The following is a 13,081-nucleotide window of genomic DNA, read 5'->3' as shown; positions in this document are numbered from 1 at the left end:
TTATTCATGCACATATCACACTCTGCATCAGTCTTACATCACATAAAGCTGCTGATATATTGTTTGAGAGTGTTCAGAGACAGAATAAAGAGGAGACAAATGAATGGAAGAAACTGCAGTGCTCAACATGGCAGTTTTTGGCACAGACATCAGTCCATTCACAATGTGCATGTTAGTTCGTTAGCACGTGCAACCTGTTGTTAATGTTTTCATTTGATTTAAACCAAGTGCAATACTGTCAAAAAATCTAACAGTCATCAATAAATAATTGTAGATAGATAGATAGATAGATCTATCTGAAAACTACCAAGAACATCTTAGTGTCATGGTCGGGAGTTTTGCATGCACAAGCACATCATATTTTCTTTAACAAAAAAAAAACAAAAAAACAAAAAAAAACAAAGAAGTAGTATAAATGGACATTATTGCAAAGTAATCTTGCCAAAGTCCCCCTTCAAGCCGACAGAAGCTGTACTTGACTGAAAATAGCTGCCGGAGGCATTGGCAAGATGTCTGCTGACTGTTCTGACTGGCTTCAGGCTGGTATCTGCTCCTAAAACAATTCACCGTACAATCGTCCCACAATGGCCAATCTGGCGTGCTTGTGTTGGGATGGTGCACGAGGGGTGAGACCGCTGTCTGTGGCAACAGGCCATGTTCAGCACAATTCTGCTTTGCTAGCTAGTAACAGCTGGAGCGAGCAGTCGGACGGTCGTCAGGAATCAGCATGGCAGCCGTGATTGTGCTGACGCCGGCACAGGGCCTGGCCAGGAGATCAGTGCCCAATGAAAATGTGTGATTTGTTGCTTTTAGATTTGGGTGATGTCAGCTCCAATCTGAGGCAGCTCTCCGGCCCTCCAGCTAGTCGCTGTGACACGACCACATACTGATGAAGTGCTGGCAATCGGGACCCAGTTCTTTCATCCGGGCTGTAATGGAGGCCTAAACCGATGCACACTCTTTCATTCAGATCTGCTATTGGCATTCACTTGCCTTTGAAGATAAAAAATGAATGGGTGCCATTGACCCCATACATCTCTTTGCAGTGTAGAAGTGGCTTGCGATGAGCAGCTTGATTATAGTTTTACACGCAGACGTTGTGAATACAAGAGGTCAGGAGAAAAAGGTCTAAATGATCACATGTATGTTAGTGAATCTCTCCAAATGTTGTGATTAGAAGAGGTTTCGTTGGAGTTATTAGTATTGAATGTGCGGTACAAAGAAGTTTAATGAGATGCTTTCATCACTTTGATTTAAGATTGGCAAGATGGGACAGACGTCTGTCTTTATGATGTCTGTTTTTTGTGCTAGCATGCATCTTTGTTCAAGAAATATGCTTCAGATGTGTTTATCAGGAGCTGACCAGGCAGACTAGGAATTCTGAGAAACATTTTAATGATATCCATTGTGAATTAAAGAGAGATAGTTGGACTAATCATGATTTATGAAAATAAAAGGTTTGATGATGATGCAGGGTTGGGTAAAATTTGTCATTACATTTATTTTCACAGGATGTTGAACTGGAATTGAACTGAAATGACAGGAAGAGGAATTTATTGAATTTCGCAAGTTTTGAGACATAAATAATTCAAGTTCATAGACAATTAATTTGACTTATTAAACATATTTAATCCTGCAATTACAATACAATTTCTCAGCCATTTCTGTAAATACTGTTTTAATTACCGTTATAAATACTGATAAAAATCTAATAAATGACACATTCGTCAAAATGTCTATCACAATCATATAAGTTTATAAAGAAATATTGAAAAGTCCAAAATTTAATCCAGTCTAATGTTCCATAAACTAAAAGTTAATAAAATAATATTTTTAATACCCCACTTGTCTGTACATAATATTTAATTCATACTGAAATTATGTTCTTTTAAATGTTAAAATGTATTTTCTTGAATTATTTTATTATTATTCTGTCCATTTAACTCCAAAATCAGTTTAAAATTATGCATTCTGTTTGCTTGAAAATTTTAAATAAAATAAAATAAAATAAATATTGGTAATTAATACTGAAAATTTTAATTTAAATGTTAAAATTCATTTTTTATTACTATTATTTGATTTGTTCAAAATATTTTGATTATTGCTTAACTAAAAACTACAGTTACAGTTCTTTGAAATTCATTTAACTTGAACTCCTCAAATTCAATTTACAATTACTCATTCTGTTTCCTTATTTTAAATTCAGGAACTAAATTGGAATTTAAAGGCATTCTCAGTTCAATTCTGAATAGTGAACTGAATAGTAATGCTAGTAAAACAAGGTTTGCTACAGTACATCATACAGTTAATCATACAGCCACAAGACATTAAGCAACCTGGTTTGATCAGGCCTCTTTAAATTCACTACAGCAGCCATAGAATTAAAATTTCATGTTACACATTGTTTCATATAGTGCATATTTATACAGCGCTAATCTCCATTGATGGGTAACAGATGATCTGCTTAGAGTCTTGAGTCTACAGTCTTTTTTTTGGGGGGGGGGGGGGGGGGGCATCACTCCATTTATCCTTGAAAGCACATCTGTCTCTCCTCCGCGCTTCTCTCTATCGCTGACTGTGCAACACTTTATTTCAGCTGGTGACTGGAAGTGAGTGACGCTTTGCTAAAACCTTTCAAACGTTCTTGTGCAGGTAAAAAGGAAACGTAGACGCTGCTCAATCATTGAGCATGTCTTTCTGGGCCGACCCAGCGTCAAACACAGAAATGAAAGAGAATGAATATTTAAAGACAACCATTACAAGTTGAGCTTGCCACAAGGAAGACAGAGAAATGGAAAGGAAAAGAGGAAAATAGCGACTGTCCTGAAAATGATGACGCTGTCTGTTGGTCTGAGGTACACGGTATGATGGAGGACTGTTCCAGATATCGCTGTACGCCAAAGAACTATTTAAAGTGCGAGAGTTCCTTTACCTGAAACTTTTATAAAGCGAGGTTTCAGATTGTCATCTCTGTCAGTTTTGTTTTTCAAACACGTCGTCTACAGTTAAAATGTTTTGAGAGGTTTTAGAAGTGCATCTGAAGCAAAGCATGAAATCAAAATGGGACTTTAACGGCTTTAGTTCACGTCTGCTAGATTCAAAGGCACCCATATGCTAGTGCATTGCTAAAAGTTAACAAAAATTAACTTTTAAGGCACAATCACCTCACAAAACGAAGATATAAGGACTATAATTTTAGTTGTACAGTACATATACCACAGCATTTAACACACAAGCCTGATCGCTGAGAATGAATATAATATCACATCACAACAAACATTGCATCATTTTGAAGCAATATTGTTCACTCTGATATTCTGTTAAGTAATTTGTTATGGACTAGTTGGAACAGCATTTAAGGGAATTCTGTTGATCTAACACGAGTTTCAAATGTTCTAATTCTGAAAAAAAGTCAAACATAAATAGTGATGAAAGCCATAATATTAAATGTAATGGATGTATATTTACAGAGTAATCCACAATTTTGTAAATGGAGTCAAAATTTAAATTTTCTGCTGAGATTTGGAGCAAAATTACTAAAGGCAGACTTTAGAAAGATGACTTGAGCATCTTTGTTGCAACATATACCAATGGTGACAATTCAAAAATGGTACACAATTCAAACATTTTATTCGAAATTTGCATGGCTGTAACTCAAGAAGTATATCTTAATATCCCTTATGAATTTGTTTTTTAACAAGCGTTCTTTTGCTATCTTGGCCTTGTATGGTTCACTACCAGAGATACTGGGATCTCAATATTGCTCCAAGAGTAAATAATTCAATATTACACATTTTCAGGGGTCAAAAACCCAATGTGGGTCACTTTGCAAACCGCTGACGCTTATTGTGTTTAGAGAATATCAAAGAAACAAATAATATTGAAACTAGAAATATATCTTGTTTCCCTCTATCAAAACAATTGAAATAGAACATACCTGTCTGTGTGCCATAAATATTCATTTTCCAAAGTTTGCGTGACTGTAACTCAAGAAGTATTATATATATTATTAGGCCCTATATGGTTCAGTCCCATTGACATGGGGATCTAAATGTGGCACCATGTCCAAATTGTCCAAGTCACTTTGCATATAGATGCTTATTATATTTAAAGGGTAATATATGAACAATAAGTATTGTTGAAACTAGACATGTAGCTTGTTTTCCAGTATCTATTGCACTGGATATTCCCAGACTAAAAAAAATGTAAAGTGTTAACATGAGAGTAGTGTGACAGAATTACCTGCTAACCTTCTTGGTGTAATTGTATCTGATCTTTTCTTCTCAGCGTCCATGTGACACCAGTAAAACTTCATATACGGCAGAAACACACAACCACAAGTTCATCTGCCTAGAAAAATGATCAAAAAAGAAAACAGAAACAACTTCAGCATCATAGGTTTTTACTAAACAATTCTTATAGTTTAAGTCCTTAAAAACACAAGTTTCACATTTGTGCTTTTAAATCCTCTGGAAAAATGGCCTGGTTTGCTTCTAGGAAATGTGGAAAAAGATTTTTTTTTTTTCTTCCATGACTGAGCATCATTTTCTGACATCTGCCACAAATGCTGTCGATGTTTACATGATAAAACAGGGTTTAGTTCAACTTTGACCTCACATTTCAGCTTATGTAGGAGGAAGAAAGAAAGAAAGATAGCTGATCGACATCACTGTTTGTGATTCTGAAGATCTCTTAGTTCACAGAAAAGAGCTGAGCTTTCATCTGTCACCCAAGTCAACATCTGCCGAGGTGTTAACATCACGTACATGTAAAAACAGACTTCTCCCACACATGTGGTCATATCAACTGACAATGATTCATTTAATCTCTGTTCATCCACACCCAGATACAGCAAACAAGACAAATGAGAGGAACAGCAAAGATTTCTGCAAACCTAAAACCGAGATTTGTCAACCCACTGATAAAAAGTGCAAAATGGAAATGCAATAGAAACCAAATCAAATGCAGGTACTTTTTAGAAAAAGTTCTCTCTTTACATGGCATCAAATGAGTGAGTTTAAAGGCTGCAAAATAAACACGCCTGTGCTTGTGTCCCTGTTAAACAGTGTTACTTCAGAAAAAAAGTTAAATTAGTATGTTATATGCTTGTATTGTTGATTGTATCTCATTCTAATTCACCTCCTTAGAGAAACGAGGTGCTTTTTATGGCCTCGACATCTCATGAATCCTGAAACCTTCTAATCGAATAGCACCCACGTTACCATTGCAAGATCCTTAACCCTTTTATGCTCCTTTTGAGTCAGTGTTGATCCAGAGAACATATAGTCATCAGGAAAGTACAAAGAAAGGCAGAGAGAGAATGTTTTCTGTTTATTCAAGCAGGCAAATTTCAATGCACATTTGGCCCATTACAACACATCAACATCAGAGAGCAGCACACTAAAGCGAGCGAGAAGCGTGCACTTATCACTATTTTATAGCATGTCTAATGACAGACTGACAGAGGATTTGTAAATGTGAGCTGACGTCAATTTTGCCAAGTTCTGTCTGCGTGATGCACGCATACTTATGTGGTTAATTTGATTTTGCAGTGGATTTATTGGTACTTTTTTATAAAAAGAACCTCTATGCTCTGTCGGTGTGGTAAATCTAAGATGTTCAGAGTGTTTTTGAAGCCATCAGGCTATGAATAATGGGAATTAAGACATTTAGGAAGCTCAAAATGGTGTAAATGCTTAAAAACTATTTCATAAGGAGTCAGAATATACTGTATGTGATGGTACGGGCAAGCTGTTAGCTTTGATCAGCTGGAAAAGCATCATGAAAAATAAACCTGACCAAGTTGCTAGTTTGTGACACAAGTGCTTTCAGATCCCCATGTGTGTGTTCACAGTGTGTGTGTGTATGTGTGCACTTTGGATGGGTTAAAAGCAGAGCACAAATTCTGAGTATGGGTCACCATACTTGGCTGAATGTCACAAAAAACTGCTGATCGCAGTACAGGATTGACGTATCTACAGACACAATAAGATACTCTGCGAATTGAAACTCTCTCCTTTTCACCCACTTTCTGTCACGTAATTTTGATTCAGTACGCGGCCCACTTCGTGTGCACCCTACAGAGTCAATGTGCAAATGAGGTGCAGGATTCCTTTAATCATTGCTCTTTGCTCAAACTGTAGCAGATCAGGGTTCACAAGAAGAAAGGTTGTAATTAAGGTGGACATGTTAGATATTAGATTAACTGTATTAATATTGAAACACTTGAACTGAATAAACATGAAGCTCGAGATAAATTGCTTGCTAAATCTTCACACTCTATGACAGCGAAGTAAGACTCGCGCTAGCGAGTGAGGATGATGATGGAAATGATTTTTAGAAGGCAGCCATAATAATAATCATGATCATTATAACTGTAACTGCACACATGATATGGTATTACCATGTTTTTGGACAAGTTTCATGGTAATTCAATGGCATGCTTTTATGTACTTTGGAGTTCTATGCTAATACCATGATATATGCATATGGTAATAATTTTAGACCATAATTTATTTGGATTACCATGTTGTTTGGATGAGCTCCAAAGCAATGCCAAGGTATGCTCTGATCTGATTTTGAGAAAGTATTGAAAACTATTGTCATAATATTTATATGTGTGTGTGTGTGTGTGTGATATGATATGATGTACACATATGGTATGATGTACTTTGGTATTTACCAAAGTACCATGCTATTACCAGATTATTGGACAGGTATTCATAGTATTCTTTGAGGTGCATGCAAATACCATGTTACTATTCCAGGTATCATTTATTTATCATAGTCATAACAAAGTACCATGATATTACCAAGTAAAACCACTGTACACTTTGAAGCACCTGAAAGTATCATGCAAATACCATTGTATACATTTTTGTTAATCATTTAGAGACATGACATAAAACAAAGTACTGTGGTATTACCATATTTTTTTATTAGATGCCACATGGTATTACCACAGTGTGCTTTGAAGCACCTCAAAGTATCATGAAAAAACCATGGTATATACATATGGTAATCAAATAGAACCATGATATATAAAAAGTACCACGGTCTTACCATTTTTGAGGACATTTACTGTGGTAATACAATGATATGATATGAAGCACCATAATAGTACCATGTAAATACCATGGGGTCACTTTCAAAAAAAGTACCATGGTACTGACATGGTTGTTTGGACATCAAACTATACAGTTATCATATTTGCACATATAGTTTTTTGAAGCACACTGAAGTACCATGTAAATACTGTGGTCTCAATTATTAAAATAAGCTCCATGGTACGGCCATTGTTTTTGGACATGTACTACGGTACTACCATGGTGTTTTGGACATGTCTTGGAAGGACCATGGAGTAAATAAAACAAAAAAAACATATTGCATGAATTTCAGTACTGTGGAATAATGTCAAACTACTCCTAACATATATTAATTAATTTTTTGATTAATTGCTATTTTCTTTTATTGTCGTAATCTTTTATAAACTGCCATAATGTGCACTGATGAATCATTCATATTAAGACCAGTACATGTACTAGGAAATTAAATACGTTCAAATTAGATTTCATGTTGACTTAAGCTGTTAGCCAAAGAGTATGTGATTGGACAATAAGACACAGCAGAGACTGTCCTTTGAATAAACATGACACAGGGAGCATAAGTTAGTGTTTAAAATAGCAGTCGGGCCTGAGCTGACAGTGGAATCAATAGAACACTCTGTTATCTATCTCTATATCAGCGTTTAAGGAGAAAGATTATATGTCAGGACTGGGTCTGACCAGACGGAGGCAGAGATACATCATTGTGAGGAGTCAGTGGTCTTTTGTGTGTAAATCATACATCACATGGCCTCTGAGTTCATCCTCGGGCCACCGAATATATTTACAGCAGAGACAGACCTCCATATTTCTCCTCCGATTGGCTGTTTCCTGTAGATGTATTTAGATTATTGTACAGCACTGCATTTGCCTGATATTTATCATGGTCAGATGTGCAAATCTTTTACAGGGATTCTTATGATGTTTTACGTAGATCTCAAAATAATGGCTTCGTTTTTGGAGGGAAAACAAAGCATTGATCTTCATGATGAAAAGTCGGTCTGACATCATGAGGGTCAGTTCTTACGTTAATGCTAAGGGAACAAAAATAGCCTAATCCAGCACACGTTTAGGTTAACGCACACGCTAGCTACTGATTCACACACTGTTGCACTACTAAATGTGTCAGAGCAGAGCTCATAATGCAAGCCTGGTACATGTTTTCAATGCTTGGGTTAGTTTTCTCTTCCAGGTCAACTACAGTCAGGCGGGAAACAATTTAAAAAGAAATTTATAGAGTATGGTATTCAGATATATCATTAAAAGTCATGATATATAACATATATTACCATGTTTTTGAACAAGTACCAAGGTAATACTACAGTCAGTGCTGGGTAGATTATCACTGTAAAAAAAAAAAAAAAAAATCTGTAAAATATATGGTAAAAAAAAAACGGCATCTGTGGTTGCCAGAATTATACCGTAAAAAATACGGTAACACTCTTTTAGGTTTAACGGTTTTACCTTAAATTTAAAGTTTAATACCATAATTTTATATTAACCTACTGAAGTACTGAAATCTGCTTTGTACCTTTGTATTACACTGTTAACCACCGAAAAGCAGGTGGTGATGAGAAAGTCACATGATGAAACAAAGCCCATCACAAGCAGCTTTTAAATAATAAGTTACTTAGAAGGTGCACGGTGTCATTTACACAACCGCTAAACACCAACGGTCTCATTTACACAACCGCTAAACACCATCATGGTGAGACTCATTAAAATGAAATTAACATTAATTGACATTAATTTAACAACATTATATGTAACATACAACCCTAATAAACATAAAAGATAAGAAAAAAAAAACAAATAAGAAGAAACAGTTATTTCATAGAATAAACATCAAATTCAAACAAAATTTGAAACGCAGTGCAGAGAATTCTGGGAATGTCAGTTTACGGGTTTTCCCTGTAAATTTATTCTTTATTTGTAAATTAACGTTAACCATTTAACAGATTTGTACTGTAGAATTTTCAAAGTTTTTTTACCGTTAAAATCGAAGTAATTTTTTGCCGTTACAATTGTAGTCTGATACTGATTCTGAATTATACATGACACAAATTTAAGGTAGTAACGTTATCCATTATATTACACATTTCCTGTGATATAATCAGAATACTTTTAGATTAATTTTGACCTTACTTGTTGATCACATTCAATTAAATAGGACAATCTTGAATGATATTGATCTAAAATTATAAAGAGAAAGAAAATATATTACATTTGTTGTTGTTATTAACACGAAGTACATTAAATGTTATATTATGTCAAAGTTTCTCAAACTGGGGTTCGTGAAGGAATTGCAGGGGGTTCGGAAATTTATTGAAAATTGAATAATGAATTAAAATTAAAATTTCTTTTTAAGAGAACCCTTTTTTAAATTACAATAATCAAATAAAACAATTTAAAAAAATATGAAATACTATACCTGTTTGCCTGTATGTCATGTGAATTGTATGTAACCATGTAATCAATGGAAAAGTAACTGTAGTCTGATTACTAGTATTTTAAAATGTAATACAATTTAACTATAAGTACTATAATTATTAGTAGTATTTTTTGCAATCATATAATCCAGATTACATGCAATCAGAAAAGATTCACTTGTAATCATAACTTTGCGGTGGCATTTATGTACAATCAATAAATACAAGCTTTCCGACATGACTTTTGACAAACATACACATTTTTGCATTTATTTTGATGGATGGCTGCTGCTATTTTGCATGTGTAAGCTATGAGTAACCATCATATTTGGACAAATAATGTATATTTTGATACAGTTATCCAGCAAGGACACATTACATTTTATAAAAAGAGACTTTTACAGACTTTCACGTTACAAAAAAAATATACATATATTTCAAATAAATGATCTTCTTTTGAACTCTTTTCATCAAAGAAAAATTAAATAAATAAATAAATCTAAAATATTTTCCACAAAAAACATTAAGCAGTAAAACTGATTTAAACATTGATAATACAAAGAAACATTTCTTGAGCAAATCAGCATATTGGAATGATTTCTGAAGATCACTGTGACACTGATCAAATGACAAAGAGTAATGATGCTGAAAATTCAGCTTTACCATCAAAGGAATAAATTAAATTTTAAATTACATTCAAACAGAAAAGTTGTTTGAAATTGTAATAATATTTCACAATGCTACCTCGATTCTGCTAACTGTAGTTAGAGGAACAAATGCTATGGACTACAATTTAGCATTCCTAAGACTCATAACATAACACCACCTTTTGCAAACTAAGTTATCTCTAGAATAATTTATCATTTATCACATGCTTAAGAAAAGACAACGCATTGCCGCTTGGCACAAATAGACAGAAATGTGATATTAAGATACATGAACAAAGCAGATAAGAGACATCCAACACTCTTAAACCAACGCAAAACAAGGAATTAGATATTTTTAAATAAAGCGTTCCTTCTCAGAGATGCCTTGAAGTGATATTACCAGCTTTCTGGATCTTTACAGGAATAAGATTAACAGCCAGTGATCGTGCAGCGTTATGAACATCAGCTTAAATGTGGTGGGTGAGGAACGAACAAACGCACGCTCTTATTTGCTTCAGTGTGAACTCAAGACAGTCATCTAAACCCTGAAAAAAGGCTGTGAAAGCCGTAATTGGCAGGCTGCTCCCATTCCCAAGCAACTTCTATTCAATTTTAGAGTGCCAGGGAGCACTTTCATTTTGCTTTAATGAAGTTTTTAAAAGTTTGACTGATCTTCAGTGTAAGTCATCCAGAATGCCAGACCATTTGTGCTCAGTTCCCACTTTTTTTTTTCATTATCACTCTCTGTTATGACTCTCTCTCTCTCTCTGCATCTCTGCCATTTTATTATGAAGGATAGAGACCCAATTTTTTCACGGCTAGGGCCTCCATCATTTTGTCTGCTTTTTTTTTTTTTTTACAGAAAAATCATACGTACACCTAAAATGCCTCTTTTTAAAAGGTCAACAGATGTATATTAGACAAAACAAAAACAAAACAAAAGTTGTTGGACTATTAAAAAATAGTTTGTTTTCTTCCTTGTTTGAGCCTGGCACCTGAGCCATATCTAGACCAGAATATATCACAGAGACTTTGACTTGGGCTGGTAAGCAGCCAGCTACACAGAACATGCTAATAATTCCCTAGCAATTTCCAGCAAACATCCAAATCAGTATATCAACATGCTATAAGCTTCTCAGAACACCTTTAAGTTACTTTATAATTATTTTGACTGCACTAAAGCATAAAAACACCTTAACATGTCTGCAGATATTTAGGAAACATGTTCTCATGCTTGTTTCTCTGGAAAACAATGCTACAGCCAGTTACTGTGCTTTGAAATACGTGTTCAGTGTCAGGATGGCTGGTTATTTATTTATTTTTTTGCTCTGTATGATTGTCACACACAGTGTTTTACAGCATTGGAAGCCAGCAAAAGAACTGGATCAGAGATCTCAGATTCTCCCCGACCTAAAAGCCTTCATCTAAAAATGCTCTACGAGGCATATCAAAACTCAGATAAATAAACTCATCAAGGCTTGTTGCAACCGTTCCTGTTGCGTGACCCCAATCTGGCAACCCACACGAGCATTGAGATTGTAGACAAGTCTGTGGTTTTCCTGCGGACTTGGGCTGCTATAATACTATTTCCGTGTGTGGGTTGTGTTCTTCATGTCTTCGGGGTAAAACTACCACAATAACATGATATTTAGCCCCTGGAATAAGAATTTTATCTGTGAAACCCCGCCGAAAAACATCTATTTTACCCGCGGAAAGAGATTGACGGAAAAACACGAGAATTAGAGTAACGATATTTGTTCTTACTTTACCTTCTATAGTCCAAATTTCCATTCAGCAATAACTCAATAGTACATAATACGAGAACGAAGAGACTGACCGCAAATATGCAAATAAGAACGTTAACCCAGGGTTTTAACAGTGTGAAACGTGATATTATATACAGGATTAATGGTTAAACCCAGGTAAAGTATGAACAAACAAGATAACCCAGGATTCAGTTTACACCAGGGTTAACTATTTCAAGTGTTAAACGCCATTCTGTTCCTGAAGAGAAACTACAGTAGATGAACAGACTAAAATAACTACAAATAACGAATCCTTACATATATGCAGCTTCCTAAAATGTTTGTATAACAGATGCATTAAATCATTTACTGCAACCTCAATGTCAACACCAAATTGATTTAACAAATACATACAAATAAAATTAAAAAAGACTAATGATGTTTTAAAAATAGTCTGTTTTAACAATAGTTTTAAAATATTTCTAAATGTTAATTTCTGTAATTGCAAGCTGTAGAAATTAACATTAATGTATTTTTTTTTTTAAATATAACATTACTGTTTATTATTAATGCATGGTAGCTGATTGGTCCATCACAATAGTTTAAATGTGCAGTACTTGAAATCAAGCCTTTAAATGACAGCATGTGTCACCAAACAAAACAATTCCAAATAATGGACCTGTAGCCATTAATGTGCAGGAACTACAAGTCATATTATGATTTGTGAATTCACTCAAGTGTCCATAGATAATGTCCTCTTTGCAGTCAGGGTGTTAAAAACCCAAAGCATTTGAAGGCCTAAGGCTTCCACTAATACAAAAGTCTAATCAGAGCAGCAATCCCTGATGTTAATGAAGGTGTCACACATTGCACAAAGAAAGTTGTGCCTGGCAATCTTCCATTTTTCGGCTGCCTACACCAGTGACATTTCATCTCACACTCAAAGAGCGCCTGGGCCCTTAATGAAATGCATAATTAACATATTCTAATTGTGCTGAGCTCGGTGATGGTTTTGACAGAGCTCACTTTCCATGTCTAATTCAATGCTAATTTAATCTGTTCTTTTCCTGGCGACATGACCTTTCTTGATTGAGTTTCACCGCACATTTTTTTTTTTTTTTTTGATGGATTGATTTATCAACCTCTTGGAATGCAAC

General features: G+C 34.9%; 1 long non-coding RNA gene across 1 annotated transcript in view; it reads right to left on the bottom strand.

The window, feature by feature from the left end:
• The window catches only part of LOC127944957 (uncharacterized), a 104,639-nt gene that overhangs the window by 68,699 nt on the left and 22,859 nt on the right, over positions 1–13,081 (bottom strand). The window contains exon 3 of the long non-coding RNA XR_008150484.1: positions 4,243–4,350. This is a non-coding gene — a long non-coding RNA (uncharacterized LOC127944957). The remainder of the gene's footprint in view (positions 1–4,242; positions 4,351–13,081) is intronic.

Source organism: Carassius gibelio, chromosome A23 (assembly GCF_023724105.1).
Source record: "Carassius gibelio isolate Cgi1373 ecotype wild population from Czech Republic chromosome A23, carGib1.2-hapl.c, whole genome shotgun sequence".
NCBI lineage: Eukaryota > Metazoa > Chordata > Actinopteri > Cypriniformes > Cyprinidae > Carassius > Carassius gibelio.
This window is presented reverse-complemented; position numbering and strand designations above follow the sequence as displayed.